General features: G+C 36.6%; 1 pseudogene across 1 annotated transcript; it reads right to left on the bottom strand.

Moving 5' to 3' along the window:
- Nucleotides 1-2072: 2072 nt before the first annotated feature.
- LOC149174290 ((-)-limonene synthase, chloroplastic-like) lies at nucleotides 2073-19376 on the bottom strand (annotated as a pseudogene). The gene is made up of 11 exons (XR_016258477.1): nucleotides 18952-19376; nucleotides 18645-18847; nucleotides 18306-18418; nucleotides 17429-17643; nucleotides 17250-17344; nucleotides 16456-16536; nucleotides 16098-16319; nucleotides 15615-15753; nucleotides 9269-9519; nucleotides 8953-9077; nucleotides 2073-2249 (listed from the first exon to the last, which is right to left on the bottom strand). The product of XR_016258477.1 is annotated as a (-)-limonene synthase, chloroplastic-like (transcript).
- Nucleotides 19377-19879: the final 503 nt, after the last annotated feature.

The raw sequence follows: 19879 nt of genomic DNA, 5'->3' as shown, positions 1-19879 counted from the left end.
TTTAAATAATAAGTGGGTGTGTCGAATAAAACATGAAAACAAGGAAAACCAACAAAGATTTTAAAGAAAGGCTAGTGGTTAAAGTTTTTGGGCATGGAAAAGGTATTGATTTCACAGAAATATTTTCTCCAGCTGTCAAAATGTCATCAATATGTGTAGTACTTGGCCTTGTAGCTACTCTAGATTTAGAGTTGGAGCAATTAGATGTCAAGAAAACCTTCCTACAAGGGAATTTAGAAGAAGAGGTATATATGGAGCAACCAAAAGGATTCATTGAAAAAGGTAAAGAAAACTTGGTCTGCAAGTTGAAGAAGAGTCTATATGGGTTTAGATAAGCCCCTCATTAATGGTATAAGAAATTTGACTCTTTTATGCTTGATCATAATTTTAAAAGGCTAAATGGAGATCATTGTGTATACATTAAAATATATAAAAGAGGAAATTGCGTTATCTTGTTTTTATATGTTGATGGCATGTTGATTGTTGGGAAACATGATACCATGATTAATAGGTTTAAAGAAGAATTAAATAAGGCCTTTGCACTAAAGAATATATGACCAAAAAAGAAGATTTTGGGAACGCAGATTATACGTGATAGAAAAAGGAAGAAATTGTTGTTGTCACAAAAACAATACCTTGGAAAAGGATTGGAAAAATTCAATATGGATGATGCAAAATTTGTAGGTACACCACTTCCCATTTCAAATTAACATATAAAAAATGCCCCATTACTACTGAAGAAAAATAAAAAATGTACAAGATTCCATACGCTTTTGCAGTAGGAAGTCTTATGTATGTTATGGTATGCACTTACCCTTACATTGCACATTCACTGGGAGTAGTAAGTAGGTTTCTTGTAAACCCAAGCAAGGAACATTGGAATGCAGTTAAGTGGATTTTTAGATATATTAAAGGATCGACTCACTATTGTTTGTGCTTTCAAGGTACCAGTACCTTATTGGATGCATTTAAAGATTTTGTTTTCGTAGGGGACATGGATTCTAGAAGATCCATAACATGTCACATTTGTGCTTTTGTAGGGTTGTAGTATCACAAATATCTAGACTACAAAAGTTTGTGGTTCTTTCTATCACAAAAGCTAAGTGTATGGAAGCAACCGATGCATGCAAGAAAATGATTTGGATGAAGAAGTTCCTAGAGGAACTAAGTTTGTAGCAAGAAAAGTATGTATTGAATTGTGATAGCCAAAATGCACTCCATGTTGCCAAAAACCCCACTTTTCACTACAAGACAAAGCATATTGAGAGGAACTAAGTTTGTAGCAAGAAAAGTATGTATTGAATTGTGATAGAGAAAATGCACTCCATGTTGCCATAACCCCACTTTTCACTACAAGACAAATCATATTGATGTCAGATACCATTGGATTCACCAAGTGTTCAAGGATGGGTTGTTATAGTTGGAGAAAATACACACAAAGGACAATCTAGCTGATATGTTAACAAAAAAATTGGCAAGGGATAAGCATGATATTTGTAGAGCCTTGGCTGCTAAAATAAGACTTGGGAAAGATCTGTAACAAAGAGATAGAAATTTGTATTTGGTCTCAAGTGGGAGATTGTTGTGTGTGAGACCAAATAAATAAAGTAAAAGAATAATGTAATGACTTCTTGAAACTTCTCAAAAAGTCTACAACGATGGTTTTGGGTTAGTGGTTTTGGACTCATGGTTTTAATAACACACGGTATTGTGTCAATAATATTTCTCTAGATCATTCTATGAGAAATTATTTATATATACTCTTGGTTAGACATTGCATGTGGGGTGAGAAGGCAAGAAGATTGGAGTCGAGAGAATGTTTGTAAATTTTTATTTAATAAAAAGTTACAACTTTTTCCGGTGGTTTTTCCCATGAAAGTTTGTGTTTACATAAATCTAATTTCTATATTGATAAATAATTTGTTAGTTGTTTTAACATTACAAGCTAGTATAATCTCAAAATAACGCAACTCACACAATCTTCAGGGAAGTGATGTCAAATCTAATCAATAAAACAAAATAAAATTAATGCCCATGTTTTAAAATAAACTTGTTTCAGATTCGAAGCGTGGTTACATAGAAACAAGTTCGAGGACGGTTCTGGTCACCAATTTTTTTTTATTTCACGGTTGGCAACGCTGTAGCCATCTCGGTATTTATAGCCGTAGAGGAAAGCTCTGCTGATGTCAAAAGCATATGTCATGGAAGAGATGGGAACATTGTTATCTAGTTGGAGTAACTCCCAATTTTTGTTGGGAATTTTTTGGTAAATTCGAAAACAAAAGACTGAACAGAGAACAATGCTCTGTTTTCTCCACAGGATCTTTAACACAGGGAAGCAAAAAAATTGTTTGCTGAGCAGACAAAGTTTCTCACACACATAAAACTTTCTATTCATTAATAAACTGCCTGTTACATATTTCTTCCTCTCTCTCAGAGGGATTCACCAAGAACTTCAAAAAAAATTATTCTGTCTCCTTTTGAAAAGATTTACACTGCTGTGTGTAAATTTTTCATTTACATTTACTGTTGTAAATAAAAAAAATTCTTACATATGCTGCTGCAATTTTACATTCACATTCAATGAAAAAAACATTACATTCCGGCTCTGTCGAGCATTCCCTTTTTCCCTACTCATGCGTTGCTACGTGCTTACAATGCTTTCTTCTCAATAATATTTTCACGCTGCTCTGTTTTGGTTTTTGTTTCGCACTGCTGTGCGTTCCTTCCCCTTGCATTACAATAGTCGACTCAAAAGAAACATAGTACATTACATATATTTTTAATAACAAAAAAAAACATGACCAGACTTCTCGTACAAAAAAAACAATAAAATTAAAAGCCTACCTACATTTACCATCCCGTAATAAATTTCATTAAATATTTTACTCATAAGATCGGCAGTCAAAATGAAACTTCACGCAATCTCCATTTGCTGCAGGCATGTACATTAACTTTGGTTTAATCAACGGTCATCATCCATCCTTGCAATCGGACGAATATCGCTTGCCCAAACAAAACGAACGTTACGCCCTGATAAAAAGCTGTTTTGAAAAAAGTACTGTGGACACGCATCAAATGGTGTACAGTAGTGGAGCCCCTCAGAGGAAATCCACTACCTCAGCAAAAGCTATTCGATGGGAGACTGGTGGTTTTGCTTAATTAAATGTGTGTAGTACAACAGTTTGAAATTAATATTTCAACACTCCCCTTTAATTTCAACTGCTGGGTTATTAGTCATACCCAAACACTTCCTCAAAAATTCAAAATTTTTCTGGTCCAATGGCTTGGTCAGAATGTCTGCAACCTGCTCTTGAGTCCTGCAATGTTTTAAAACAATTTCTCCATTGTTCACCAATTCTCTGATGTAGTGAAACCTTGTGTCAATGTGTTTCGTTCTCTTACGAAACACCGAATTCTTGGATAATGCAATAGCTGAGCTATTGTCACAAAAAATCACAGTTCCTTTTGCCTGCTCTTCGCATAAACTCCTTAACATTCTTCCCATCCAAACTGCTTGACATGCTACTGCTGTAGCTGCCACATATTCTGCCTCTGTTGTATACAACGCTACAATAGGTTGTTTCTTAGAAGCCCATGAAATGGCCCCTGAACCCATGTGAAAAACATAACCGGATGTGCTTTTCAATCATCTACACTTCCAACCCAATCACTATCAATGTATCCAATTAAATTTGAACATTCTGAGACAGTATATAAAATGCCAAACCTTTTAGTACCTTTAACATACCTCAAAATTCTTTTTGTTGCCTGCCAATGTGCTTCTTTTGGCCTCTCCATGACTCTAGAAATTAAACTAACAGCATGCATTATATCTGACCTAGTTGCAGTCAGATACATGAGGTTGCCAACTATGCTCTTGTACAAACTAGGATCAAAATCCTTGTTGTTGTCCTCTTTGCTGAGTTTTAATCCCATCACTGTGGGAGTGATTGCTGCCTTGTTGTCCTACATGTTAAATCTTTCCAACACTTCATTAACATATTTTGCTTGTGAGATAAAAATCCCATTTTCATTTTGATCTATTTCTATTACTAAGAAGTATCTCAACAAACCCATGTCAGTCATCTCAAATTCTTCTTTCATGACTATTTTGAAATTTTCAATGAGGTAATCATCATTACCTGTGAAAATAACATCATCAAAATATAACACAAAAATTAGAAATTTACCATCTTTTTCTTTGATGTAGAGGGTGGATTCTCCCTCACACTTTTCAAATCCATTCTCTAGTAGATAGGAATCTATCCTACTGTACCACGCTCTTGGTGCTTGCTTCAGCACATAAATATCTTTCTTCAATCTGCACACTTTGTGCTCTTGGCCTTTCTTTTCATATCCTAGAGATTGTTCAATGTAAACCTCCTCCTTTAACACTGCATTTAGGAATGCTAACTTCACGTCCATTTGGTAAACTTTCCACTTGTTTTGTGCTGCTATGGACAACACTGCTCTCACGGTTTCCATTCTAGCAACCGGTGCGAAAGTTTCCTCAAGTCTCTCCCATACTGCTGTTTATATCCTTTGACAACCAGTCTTGCCGTGTGTCCTTCTATTTTGCCTTCAACATTACTCTTGGTTTTGTAGACCCATTTAATTCCAATGACTTCTTTACCTTTTGGTAGCTCAACTAAATCCCATGTCTTTTTTCTTTCTATGGCATTGATCTCCTCATCCATAGCTTCTATCCATTTCCTTTCTTTAATTGCATCTTCAAAATGAATAGGGTCATCAACATGACAATATAATGCAAACAAAAAATTCATACCTTTATCATAAATGTCACTTAAATTTCTGAATTTCTTGCCTCTTTCATTTGGTGTACAAGTGCTTGAAGAAGCACTTGAATTTCCTCCTTGTGGTGTGCTTCGAGAAGCACTTTCATTTCTCCTCAAGGGTGTCCCTTGCTGTCATTGTGTTGGCGCTGCTGCTTGGGGATGTATTTTAGCGATCTCCTCATCATCTTCATCATGAGACAAATAGTTTTTAACATTCATTGTTTTCTCTATGCTTTCATCCCAAGCTTCCTCCTCAATGAATTGAACATCTCTGCTCACAAAAAACTTCTTGGTCGATGGAATATACAAATTGTAAGCTTTGGATTCCTCACTATATCCAATGAAAATACATTTCTCCCCTTTGCTGTCCAACTTCTTCCTTAGCTGATCTGGAATGTTTGCATAAGCCACACAACCAAAAACTTTCATGTGGGTGACTCCTTGCTTTCTCCCACTCCATGCTTCTTCTCGCACTCTGTTCATGACTGCTTTTGTAGGGCATCTATTCAAAATGTATACTGCACAATGTACAACTTCAGCCCAATAATCATTTGGCAAATGCTTTTCCTTTAACATACTCCTCGCCATGTCCATGATTGTCCTGTTCTTCCTTTCAGCAACTCCATTTTGCTGCGGGGTGTACCTAGCTGTAAACTACTTGTGAATTCCATTTTTTCTACAAAAACGTAGAAATTCCTTGGAGATATACTCACCTCCTCTATCAGTTCTTAAAACTTTGATATGTAGCCCGCTTTGGTTTTCCACAAGTGCCTTGAAATTTCAAAATTTTTCAAACACTTCACTTTTGTTCTTCAGGAAATAAATCCAAGTCTTTCTGGTGAAATCATCAATGAATGTTAGAAAATATTGGCTGTCTGCTAGTGATGGAGTTTGCATTGGTCCACATAAATCTGAGTGGACATTTTCTAATGGTGCTTTTGCCCTGATGCTTTTCCCTGATGGAAAACTTTCTCTGTGTTGTTTCTACAAGATACAACCTTCACAAAGGCTGTCTGGTTTCTCTATCAATGGTGATCCTCTTACCATTCCTTTTCTACTCAACAAGTTAAGACCTCCAAAGTTGAGATGTCCAAATCTCAAGTGTCACAACCAATTTTCATCCTTTGGTTCGCTTTGGAAAGCCTCTTGTGTCACTGCTGCTATTACTTCTTTATTTTTCAAATCTGCCCTTATTCTGAGAGGGAACATCTTGTTCCTTGTCATCTTTACTTCAACAATGCATCTTTTGCTGGGTGCTCTATCCATGATGGTGCATACATCATTTTCAAAGAAAACATTGTAACCCTTTTGAACAAGTTGTCCAATACTTAAGAGGTTACACTTCATTCCAGGAACATAATAGACATCTGCTATGGTTTTCTTTTCACCTTTCTTTGTAAATATTTTTACTTCTCCTTTTCCCATAACAGAAATTTTACTATCCGTCCCAAGTGTGACTTGTGACTTCACACTCTGATCTAACGCAGAAAACAGGGCTATGTTTCCTGTCATATGGTTGCTGCAACCGGAGTCTAGAAACCATATATCATCACTGTTTGTTTCAGCCATGTTACAAGCTAAAAGCACATTATCTTGGATGATATTTTCTCTAGTGATATTTGCACTAGATCTATTACTCATATCGTGCTGCTTCTTCCTACATTCATTTGCATAATGCCCATATTTTTTACAATAATATCATTGGACATTGGATTTTTCATACCTTTGTCCTTGAGCATGATGTTATCCACTTTTTTGACTGCTGCCTTGGCCTTGGTTCTGATTTGGATTGCTGCCTCGGCCTTGGTTCTGATTTGGATTGCTGCCTCTTCCTTGAGCATTTGTTGGAGTGTTCCTTCCACCTCTGTTTTGGCTTCTGCCTCTTCCTCTCTTGCTTCCTCTGCCTTGCCCTCTTCCTCTTCCAAAGGACATCTGGGTCTTGAAGGCTTGCTCTAGAGATGAGTTTTCATTTCTACTTAACCTCTGCTCATGTGTTATCAGTGATGCATGAAGTTCATCAACTGAAAAATTTGTGAGATCCTTTGTCTCCTCTATGGTGGTGACAATTACATCAAACTTTGAGGGTAGGACCCTCAACAGTTTCTCCACAATCCTCCTTTTTTCAATAGTTTCTCCATGAGACCTTATTTTGTGACCAGACCAATCACATGTTTGAAGAATGAGTCAATATTGTCTGACTCTTTCATGCATAGCTTCTCAAAATCTCTTCTCAGCAACTGTAGTTTTGTTGTCTTCACTTTTTCTATGCCTTGATAGTTTGTCTTGAGAATTTGTCATGCTTCTTTGGATGTCTTAGCTGCTGCTATTCTTGGAAACACACTCTCATGCACTGCTTGATACAAAAATACAAGGGCTTTTGAATCCTTCTTCTTATTGCTCTTCAACAGATCTTTCTCTGCCTGAGTTAATCTATTAAACTCATCTTCATCTCCTGGTTCTTCAAACCCATATGCTACAAGTTTCCATAAATCGTGTGAGGCAAACAGGGCTCTCATGGTTATTGCCCAATAGTCATAGTTTTTCCCATTAAACTGTGGGAGCTAAGTATTAAACATGCCCATGCTAGTGCTGGTGCTGGACCCAACCATTCTTGCACTCTTAATAATACTTGACTCTGTATTAAAAATCACTGACTGTCTTCAACACAAAAAAATCTTGAGAAATACCTTGACTGAGTCTCCACTTTGCTGGAGAAGTTGTTGCAGCGAGGAAACCATTCCTTCAGCTTCTTTGACACCTTCAAAGAGCCTGGACAAGCTCTGATACCACTGTTGGGAATTTTCTGGTAAATTCCAAAACAAAAGACTGAACAGAGAACAATGCTCTGTTTTCTCCACAGGATCTTTAACACAGGGAAACAAAAAAATTGTTTGCTGAGCAGACAAAGTTTATCACACACATAAAACTTTCTATTCATTAATAAACTTCCTGTTACATATTTCTTCCTCTCTCTTAGAGGGATTCACCAAGAACTTCAAAAAAAATTACTATGTCTCATTTTGAAAAGATTACACTGCTGTGTGTAAATTTTTCATTTACATTTACTACTGTAAATAAAAAAAATCTTACATATGCTGCTGCAGTTTTACATTCATATTCAATAAAAAAAACATTACATTCAGGCTCTGCCGAACATACCCTTTTTCCCTACTCACGCGCTGCTACCTGCGTACAATGCTTTCTTCTCAATAATATTTTCACACTGCTCTGTTCTGGGTTTTGTTTCGCACTGCTGTGTGTTCCTTCCCCTTGCATTACAATAGTCGACTCAAAAGAAACATATTACAATACATATATTTTTAATAATAAAAAAAAACATGACCATACTTCTTGTACAAAAAAAACAATAAAATTAAAAGCCTACCTACATTTACCATCTTGTAATAAATTTCATTAAATATTTTACTCATAAGATCGATGGTGAAAATGAAACTTCGCACAATATCCATTTGCTACAGGCATGTACATTAACTTTGGTTTAATCAACAGTCATCATCCATCCTTGCAATAGCTTGCCCAAACAAAACTAATGTTATGTCCCGATAAAAAGTTGTTTTGCAAAAAGTACTGTGGACACGCATCAAATAGTGTACACTATCGGAGCCCTTCATAAGAAAACCACTGCCTCAGCAAAAGCGGTCCGATGGCAGTTTGAAATTAATATTTCAACAATTTTGTTCTTTAATCAAAGTTATACACCATAGAGTTGATATGATTGAGAGCATCTTCCTTTGTTGTTCCAAGATTGTCTTTCATATAACAAGATATACACCAAGCTTCTTCTCCACGGGCCCTGTCCGCCTGCATTCCCAATACCAATATGATTCTAAAGCAGAATAGTTTAAAAATAGATGGCAAATTCGATACAAATTTGTTGCCGATGCTTTTGATTAGAGTGAGTACCTGGTAGCAGCGCGTATCCCCTTGTAATCCAAGAATGGCAGATGCCAAGTCATTGAGCTTCTATGGAATGTCAACTTCCTTGAGGACGTGCTCAGGATCAGTGACGGTTCTCTCACCAAACTCTTTGTTTCAATGCTGGCAACGTTGTAGCCATCTCGATATTTGTAGCGATAATGGAAAGCTCTGCTAATGTCATAAGCATGTTTTTTGGTAGATAAGCTCCCAATTTAATCTTTTAATTACATCACTGGTCATGGCGTTGAGATGATTGAGAGCATCTTCCTCTGTTGATCCCGGATTGTCTTTCATATAACAAGATATACACGAAGTTTCTTCTCCACTGGCCCTGTCCACCTGCGTTTGCCATGGCAAAGTCAACATCATCTGTACTAAATTAAAAAACAATAAATGTCAACATCATCCATACTAGGTCTGAAATTCATACTAAATTAAATAACGATAAATGTCAACATCATCTGTACTAGGTCTGAAATGCAGAACTTGTACCATGTGAATGATATAGGAGGTTATCGAAATGAAATTACCTTGTAGCAGCGAGTGTCACCTGTGTGAGTCTAAGGAAGGCGGATGCCAAGTCATTGAACTTGGATGCAAAGTCAATTTCTTCAAGGATGTGATGAGGAAGGGGATCGCCCAACGTGAGGATGGGTTGCAATATGGCTGTGCGAAAACCGGAACTAATTTTCGTGTTCTCCAAGTACTCCTCCAACGTTGGCAGATAACCACTGCAAATCCACTTCGCTTCTTCCATATATGAATCCATATACGTTTCCCACTAGGCAAGCACAAACAAATCAAGTTAACTAATCGTCACTCAACGCTCTAGCAAACAAATACATATGTATTATATGTAGGAATTTACAGGGTAAGTTCCACAGAAAGAACACCAAAAGGACATCGCTCACAACCAGATCACAGATCAATACACCAGTATTTTTGACGTGGTTAAAACCCTCAAAGAGGGAAACAGTCCACGACCTGTGCCAACGTAGCTACTACATGCAATTTATTAATCAAAGAATGAAAATTTACATAAGCTTCTCTCATGCACAGATTACCCGAACAATGACCCTCCATGCGCTTTAAATAGAATTCATGGACCAATCGGGTGTCAAGGCACGGATCAAGTGTCGGTAATACCGAGGAGAGAGTGAACCGTCGGATCACTACATATCGTGACCGTCGGATTGTAAGTTACAAAATGTACAACGGTAAAGAAACACACTTTACCTAACTCTATACCTAACTCTATACTAGACCAAATTGAACTTAACTATTTCCTATGTGTTGGAATATCCTAACATCCCCCCTTAAGAACAACTTGGGATAGGATTGAAGGATTTACAAATATGACACAATAGGAGAAGGAAGGAGGCACTAGAGCCTATCCCCCCTTAGTGAAAATTTCTTGAACTCCAAGCATATATCGAAGTTTAGTGAACTTCGCCTCTGTGAGAGCCTTTGTGAAGATGTCTGCAACCTGATCATCTGTTGAACAATATTGCACTTCAAGAACATGGTCATGAATGAGCTTTCTGATGAAGTGCATGTGTAGTTCAATGTGTTTGCTGCGCTGATGCTGGACTGGATCTTTGCATAGCTGAATGGCACTTTGATTATCACACCAAAGTGTGGTTGGATGCTGCTGCTCAAAGCCAAACTCTGATTGGATCTGACAAAGCCACAAGGCTTCCTTACTAGCTTCCACGGCACCACGATACTCTGCTTCTGCTGACGAAAGAGAAATGGCAGCCTGTTTCTTACAAGCCCAAGTAATAGGTCCTGAACCAAGAGTGAAGACATAACCGACAGTAGACTTCCGATCATTAGGGTCACTAGCCCAATCAGAATCAGTGAAACCGACTAATAGAGGAGCTGCTTTGGCACTGTAATGAATCCCAAACTGTACTGTACTTCGAACATAACGAAGTATTCTTTTAGCTGCTTTCCAATGACTTTCACGGGGGTTTTGCATAAAACGAGCAACAAGGCCAACAACAAAGGAAAGGTCAGGACGAGTATGGGTTAAATACAAGAGTTTTCCTACAAGTTGACGGTATAAGGTAGCATCAACTTCAGGAGAAGTAAAAGAGACTGAAAGTTTGACTCCAGACTGAAAGGGAGAAGGGGCTGGCTTACAGTCTTCCATGTGAAAATGACGAAGAATATCACAAGCATACTTGGACTGGGAAAGGGAAATACCCTCCTTGGATTGCAAGACTTGAAGACCGAGAAAATAGTGTAAGTGTCCTAAGTCTGTCATTTCAAATTTCTTTTTAAGGCTGGACTTCACATGGTTTATAAGGTTGGGATCACTACTAGTAAGAATAAGATCATCAACATAAAGAACAAGGATGATAAGAGAGTTGCCCAGTTTCTTGGTGTAGACAGTATTGTCAGAATAACACCTAGAAAAGCCAAATTCTAAAAGAAAGCTATCTATTTTGGCATACCAAGCCCGAGGAGCTTGCTTGAGACCATAAAGAGATTTCTTAAGTCGACATACAAGGCTGGAGTCTGTTTGGATGAAGCCAATGGGTTGTTCCATATAGATTTCTTCATGCAAGTCCCCATGCAAGAAGGCAGATTTAACATCCATCTGATGGACTTCCCATTTTAAAGAGGCAGCAAGGGAAAGAACAAGGCAGATAGAGTTCATTTTGGCAACAGGGGAGAAGGTTTCAGTGTAGTCAATGCCTTCAACCTGTGAAAAGCCCTTAGCAACAAGACGAGCTTTATGTTTATCAACTTTCCCATCTGGTCCATACTTGGTTCTGTAAACCCATTTACATCTAACAAGTTTGCGTCCCTTTGGTAGAGGAACAAGATCCCATGTATCATTCGCCAACAATGAATGATATTCTTCATTCATAGCTGCTTCCCAATGTGGATGGCCTGAAGCTTCTGCAAAAGTGTCAGGATCATGATTTACTGTAGCTTGAGCCAGTAAAGAAGAGGCTCTTTCAAACTGAGAACGTGTACGTCGTTGATCTGTAGGATCACCGGCAAGATCACCTGCTGCATCCCGAGTAGTACGGACCCATAGTGGAAGTTGAGGATCCTGAGAAGGTGGGGGAGGATTGTCATCCTCACTTTCATCATCTGAAGAAGAAATGTTTTCAAAAGTAGAAGAGATAGGAAGAGGTGGCACATCCGCCGGACTAGGCTCACAGGCCGATTTATTTTCATCAAATTTTACATCTCTTCTAATGATAACATTTTTGGACTTAAATGGAATAAGTCTATAACCTTTTACATCTTCAAATATCCAACAAAAGTACATTTCTCACTCTTAGGTTCATAAGCTTTATGCTTTTCATCTGGAATATGGGCCCATGCTTCACTTCCAAAAACACAAAAGTGACTTACATCTGGTTTAATGGAACTCCAAGCTTCTTCTGGAGTGATATTCTTTAGAACCTTAGTAGGAGTGCGATTTATTATATAATTTGCACAATTAATTGCTTCGGCCCAAAAACTAAGACTGAGTCCTTTAGATTGCAGCATACAATTAGCCATTTCCTTTAAGGTGCGATTTTTCCTTTCAGCTACACCATTTTGTTGTGGAGTGTATGGAACAATATGTTGCATTTGAATTCTATTTTCGGTGCAAAAGTTGATGAATGTGTTTTTAACATATTCTCCACCATTATCAGTTCTTAGCTTAAGAATTTGATGTCCAGATTGTTTTTCAACAAAGGCTTTGAAGTCCAAAAATGTGTTAAATACTTCGCTCTTGAGCTTTAAGAAGTATACCCAAGTGCGTCTGGAGAAATCATCAATAAAAGTTAAGAAATACTTGCAGCCAGAGAATGAAGCAACATGAAGTGGACCACATAAATCACTGTGCACAAGCTGTAAAGGGGCTGAGGCGTGCCAAGAGGCACGTTTTTCAAAACTGTCCCGATGATGTTTTCCGAGTACACATCCGGAACAAACACCATCTCTGCAAGATACCATAAGAAGACCTGTCACCATATTTTCTTTACATAGATGCTGAAGGGAGCGATAGTTTAAGTGACCAAATCGCTCATGCCAAAGTTTGCTCACTTCATCATTATGAGCAACAAATACTGAGGGAAGATTTGATGACCCAAAGTTGTGAAACTTATACAACCTTGTGGAATCATCAGCAATACCAGTAGCTAGAATCTGTTTAGGATCTCTTAGATCCTTGATTACAACATCATGAGGTGAAAATTCAACAATTTTACCTTCACCTGAATGAGTTATCTGATATACAGATAGAAGGTTGCAGGATAAGGTTGGAACACATAGTACATCATTAAACTGACCATTGTCTAGATGAATAGTTCCAGTCCCTACAACATTAAGAGATCTATCATCACCAACATATATATTTTTGGTGTTACAACCATTTAAAGAAGAAAACATGGCTTTGTTTTTGGCCATGTGATAAGAGGCTCCAGAATCAATGAGCCACTCACGAGAATGAGAAGAAGAAGATACATTTAATGCATAACCAGACTGAGATGATTGACAACGACATGCAGAAAGTGCCATTCCTGAAGATGAAGTTGAAGTTGAAGTTGAAGAATGCTCCACATGGATGTTATGTTTCTTCATTGCGGCTTCCAAGGCTTCCATCTTCTTAAAGCATTTAGATTCTAAGTGGTCATCTCGATTACAAAAGTTACAATGTCTATCGGTCTTCTTCCATTTGTTTTTATTGGTCTTATCATTTTGCTGAAATGATCTTTCATTTTGAGGCTGAGTTTGCTTAGGACCCTTGTTTGGTTTAGGACCATTCTTTTTAGGATATGACTTCTTAGGATTCTTTGAATTTGGTTGCTGCTGGGCGGCTAACGCTTTCTTGGAAGAGTTTCCAAGATTAAGAAGACCAAGGTGTAAGAGTTTTTCTTGTTCTCTTATTAAAGAATCACAAAAAGAGTCAAAGGAAGGGGCCTTGTAGTCTTTTCCTTGACAAAGGAAAGCTTCCCTTGTAGAATGGAAGGTGGAAACAAATACAGAGTAGGCTGGTCCCAACTTAGTAAGGATGGAATAAATAAGGTTACTATCTTCTTTCTTAACCTTAACACCTTCCAAGAGATATCTAAGGGTCTTGAATTTGGACAAGAAATCTTCAATGCAAGAAAAATTATTAGGATCCAATGTAAGCAACTCATTTTCAAGTTGATGGGCTCTAATTTCATTTTTAATCCCAAAAACTTTGGTGATTTGTTCCAATGCTTCATGAGGAGTCTCAAGTTCTGCAATATGGAATCTAAGATAAGGAGAAATAGACATCCCTATCAAACCACATGCTTGATCTTGTCTATTTTCCCATTTTGCAGCCTTGACTTCATCTTTTGATTTCTTCTCTTGGCCTGTGGCTATTCTGTAGAGACCTTTACTTCTAAGTAAATCTTCCATGTAGGCTATCCATTGGAAGTAGTTAGTGCTGTCAAGAATGACTTGGTATGGACTTTCCATTTATTTTTAAAAAACTGAAGATGAAGATGCTGAAAGTAAGTGTTCCAATGGATAGATCTCGAAAAATTAGGCTGTTTTAAAAAAAAACGGCTCTGAAAAAGGCTTCCGGATGAAGAAGTTATGGCTTTTTAAAAAAAAAATTGTTGAAGTTGCCGGCAAAGTGCGCGAATGAAAAAAAATCCGCCCCCACAAAATGGGGACTTGAACCCAAGACCTCTACTCTCTTAAAATAGCTTTGAACCAATTGATCTATACAAAAAATTTGAGAGAGAGAGAGAGAGAGAGAGAGCAGGGGCCTTGGTTTGCGTGATTGCCTTGAGAAAGCTCTTTTTCCCTACAAAACACAAAACACAAAACCCAACACGGACATGCAAAGAAAACGAACCTTATGGCTCGAAGTTAGCTTTAGCAAAAAAACTAGATATTTTCAAAAAATGAACCTTGCGGCTCAAAGTTAGCTTTGGCCGGAAACTAAATATTTTTCTCAATGTTTCTGATTTTCCGAGATCACCCTAAGGCGCAGGGAAAAGAGCATACACATGAGAAAAATCCTTCATTTCTGTTTCTGATTTGCCCAGATCGCACAGAGTCGCAGGGCAAAGAGCATACGCAGAAATGAAAGGTATAGATCTGGTTAGAAAAAAAAGCTAAATAAACGGAAACCGAAATAAGCAGAGAGAAAATAACAGTAAACTGCAAATAAAGACTGTATACCTCCAGATCTTAAAAATGACGCAACTAGGGCTACCGGAAACCTTTTCACCTGAAACGAAAGGGGTTCCTCACTGGAACAGATACTCCGAACACAACAGAGTAGTCCTCTCGACCCGAAAGCAGACAGAAACAACAGATCTAGGAAACGGCAGCCGCATGCAGTTCTACCGGCTTCAGATTTGGATCACCAACGGACGCGGTCCTCAAATAGCTCTGATACCATGTAGGAATTTACAGGGTAAGTTCCACAGAAAGAACACCAAAAGGACACCGCTCACAACCAGATCACAGATCAATACACCAGTATTTTTGATATGGTTAAAACCCTCAAAGAGGGAAACAGTCCACGGCCTGTGCCAACGTGGCTACTACAAACAATTTATTAATCAAAGAATGAAAATTTACATAAGCTTCTCTCATGCACGGATTACCCGAACAATGACCCTCCATGCGCTTTAAATAGAATTCATGGACCAATCGGGTGTCAAGCCACGGATCAAGTGTCGGTAATACCGAGGAGAGAGTGAACCGTCGGATCACTACATATTGTGACCATCGGATTGTAAGTTACAAAATGTACAACGGTAAAGAAACACACTTTACCTAACTCTATACCTAACTCTATACTAGACCAAGTTGAACTTAACTATTTCCTATGTGTCGGAATATCCTAACATTATATGTTTATATTATTTTCCGTACAGCCTGTCGAACATAGTTGAGCATGTCTCTGCCTTGAGCCTTCTCTGCCTCTCGAGCCATTTCATTTACAGCGTCGTAAAGCACCCTGTAAACTCCTTTCATGTATTCAAGAAGGCACTCTCTTGAGGACGGATCCCATCTGATCATTATACACACAACTTCTGGTTAAGCCGGCTAGTTTGTGCATAGGCATTAGTCTTCTCAGATTCATTGATTCTCAGCACAGGTAGAGCTATTAAGTTTACAGACATTTCGAACTAATCACAATCGTATCACTATCATTAAGATTTGGTTTATATTTCAAATTTACATTATTATTAAAATTTAGTCAACATTTTCAAGGAATCACATCATTATCATTAAAACACATTATTATTATTAAAATTTAATTAATTTTCAAATCAACTAATATGATTCATCTTCAAATTTATTAAATTTACAAATAGATTTAATTATCATCCCTTAGTTAAACCCAATTGTTACCTCTTAATAGCGGCTGTGAGGAGTTCGAGCTCGTCCATTGTTCGGAAGGTGCCGTAGATATCGTCGAGAACTGTGGCAAGATGACACATTTTGACAAAATCGAGTTGGAATGCGGAATGTTTAGGATCAGTCGCAACGCAAGAAGCGAAAGTGTAATATTCCACGTGCCGATGCCGATGCCACGTGAATGTCAGCTGAGAGAAACCATAATCTTTCCACCATCTGCACATACGAACTTCATCAATTTACTTTATTAAACTTTTGACCGCCAGAACCCAATACTTCATCAATTTACTTTATTAAACTTTTGACCACTAAAATCCAATTTATTTGGTGACGTTTATATCCAGCTCATCACCTCGAGAGATATTTCAACTCTATCTGTTGGATAGAGCGAAAGTTATTGAACTCCAATTTCGCGAGTTCCATCACTTTCGTCCTGGAACCAAAAGAAAATCAATAGCCATCCAAAGAAAATCACATTGCCCACGTTTCTATTGATATATAGTAAATTAATTACATATATTCAAATCTATATATCGTCACCCGGAACACTTTCGGGTTTTTAGTATGTATATTTTAATTATTATATATATTTTAATAAATAATATAATTTTTGGTAAGATTTAAAATTTAAGGATTTTTAATATCCAAATAGCCTTTTGGGTTAAATTTCTATAGAATACATTATTAAAATTAACTATTTTAAAAAATCTCCATTATTTTTAGGTTAAATTTGAAATTTCTATACAATACATAATTAAAACTATTTATGGTTGAATTAAAGCTTCTATTATCCATATCAAGTTTAATAAGAAATATTTCAGAGAAATCACATTAAATATATTTGTACCAATGTGATTCATCATTAAGACAAATTGAAAAACCAATCATAACTATATGTTAAATTCAGAGTAATCTAAAAAATATAAAAAATCTACCTTATTTTAATGAAATAAGATTGAAATATTTAAGAATCTCTGTTATAATATTCTGGGCTGAATTTATTTCCACCTAAAACAAAAATTATTATGATTATGCTAAATCTATTTTCTCCAAAAACAAAAAAACATGTAACATTAACAATCCAAAGTCTTTATTGCACATATATGGAAATAAAAATGATGTTGCAGGATGAAGTTATCAGCGTACTCATATATGCTGTGTTGTCCAAATACGTCGATATAGAACCTTGCTTCCAACCTTGGCAAATTTGTGTACCAACCATAGTCCAGAGCGTACTCTATCTACAGACAACAAAATTGAAATTATTAAAACACAGTTCAAAACATCGTGTCATCTGATGAAAATTTGTAGCATTGTTGTCTCACCTGTCGAGAAAGAGAGGAGACCGGAATCTTTTGCAGGGTTTCTTTCAAATACATAGCAGAGAAGATTTCAGCTTCCTCCATAACTTTGATCTCCCCCGGAAATGCAATTAGAGAGGCCCTAAATAAATTGAAAACACTTCGTATCTGATCTCCCACTGTTTGATTAGCGGAACATGCAAATTGCCCCTTCTCGTTTTGGAAGTATTCCAACACATCTGAAGTTATACAATGTTTAAGTCAATATTGATGTCTATGCACGAGCTTTTAATGATAATTTCTTTATCTGGGTTTCAGTATCATGATATGACTATGTTGAAAAAATTCTGAAAAAAGTTTTAAGTAAGGTTTCCTCAGTATTAAGAAGTTATACAATGAATAAGGAATTATCAATCAATATTTTTATATAAAAGGAATCTTATAAAAGGCAGATGTATGTTATAATGAAACAAGTTTAATTACTAATAGAGTGTAGATCTATCTTAAATACAGATCTAATCTAAGTCTAAAAAGATCAAATTTCTTCACATGAGAACTTTTTTAAAATGCAAGATTGTTATGATATAAGTTTAGACTGATCAAATTTCTTGACATGCAAACTTCTTTAAGTACAAAATACAATATGTTATTTTAGATTATTTAAATTATATTTTTAAAATGTAAAATACAATATCTTATTTTTTATTGTTTAAATTATATTTTTAAATGCTATATAAAATATATATAAATCAAATAAACATTTTAACTATAAAAACTCATATTTTTTTACTTCAAAATATTCATTTCTTTTATTAAACTTACATTATTTTTCTATTTAAAACATAATTTTTTATTTTTATTTAAAAAAAAACAACCCTAAAAAATATATTGATATATCTGCATGAAGATACTCTGTATCTGTGTAGTCTAAGAATTCGAAGTCCCAAGGCGGTTGAGTTGAGATCAGTCACAACACTGTCTCTCCCACAGCCGATTCCCTTTTCCTTCCAATAACTGCACGCAAAAATATATTTCTCCTTATGATATTAGATACATAGAATGGATTGCAAATTTTCCTGAACATTCTTGAAATTTAATAAGAGCAAAGTAAATAGTTTCAAATTTTCCTGAACATTCTTGAAATTTAAGAAGTAATAGCAAAGTAAATAGTTTCAGTTCATTCTGGTGAATCAAATTTTAAAATGCTCCAGCATCTACCATCTACATGCAAGAAACACACCTGTAAACAAAATCGAGTGTTGTTTTAATCTCACTTTTGAAATGTCGATCGATACCCAAACGTTCAACATTGTCGACCATCAAAAGGCGTTGAAGGAGGTCATTGAGGGGAGTGATGAATTCTCCATCTTCAACAGACAGTGAATTGAACATATCTTTTACTTCCCCAACAAGTCTATCAGCCCGTTCACTGTAATATGGTGCCTGACTCATGATATTACAATAAATCATTAGGAGAAACTAATACATCGAAAGAATTCGAAGAAAAAGAAATTCAGTTGAAGGTGAAGCAGAAGTTAATTGCCCACCCCATGAGGCGTTGAGAGGAACTGTAAGAAATCATCGTCCCAGAGATTGGAATGATACTCGCTTATGCGTCTCTGTACACGGCCACCATCATCTGTTAACGCGTTACTCAAACTCCTACTCATGGGAAGTGTCATGGATTTCCCCGCCTACACACTTTACTAGTTGGGATTGTTGTACGGACAGGCATAATCTCATGGGCAGAACTGATCAACGATCCAGGCAGCCACAATTTATGAGCCAGCGATACGACATTAACAAGAGCCATTCCTGCTTGCTATGATGTGATTGTCTTTCTTCTACGAAGAGAGCTCAAAATAACGAACTAAAAATTTATGCGGTTGAGGCCTTGCTCCGGCGCTTCGTAAATATAGAGATTCTTGGCCATCATAGCTCAATTAAATCCCTTAATAGCATCAACTAATCATGCATGCCATCACCTCCTAATCAGGCAATTCATGTAGCAGGGCTCATATTTCAAACGTTATTGATTCGTACTATTCAGCAATACGACTTATTGGTATAGCAGGGCTAATATTTCAAACGTTATTGATTCGTACTATTCAGCAATACTGCATATTGGTATGGATGGAGTGCTTTACACGGCAATTAGGTAAACTACTATAGTTTGAAGCCTCTTTAAACAGTGAGTCAATCTTTTTCGAGTTAAAAGAAACGATTTAACAATTCAATACGGGGAGATATTTGACCAGATTGAAAATTTAATTGTATTCAAGAGTCTGATATTCAAGAGATGGATCTAAAATAGCTCATATTTCAAATATTATTGGTGATTTTTATTATTTGTATTTAAGATTATGATATGTTAAATGATTTAATCAGTCTAGATATATCTAATCTTGAATGTCTCGTAAGTTAAGAGAGATCAAATTTCTAGAGGTACGATCCTTAGATGGATCTAAACTGGCT

Source organism: Pinus tabuliformis, chromosome 4_1 (assembly GCF_031772625.1).
Source record: "Pinus tabuliformis cultivar Carrire ecotype Pingquan chromosome 4_1, CPIR1, whole genome shotgun sequence".
NCBI lineage: Eukaryota > Viridiplantae > Streptophyta > Pinopsida > Pinales > Pinaceae > Pinus > Pinus tabuliformis.
The sequence above is the reverse complement of the archived record's forward strand: the minus strand, read 5'-3'. Positions and strand labels throughout refer to the sequence as shown.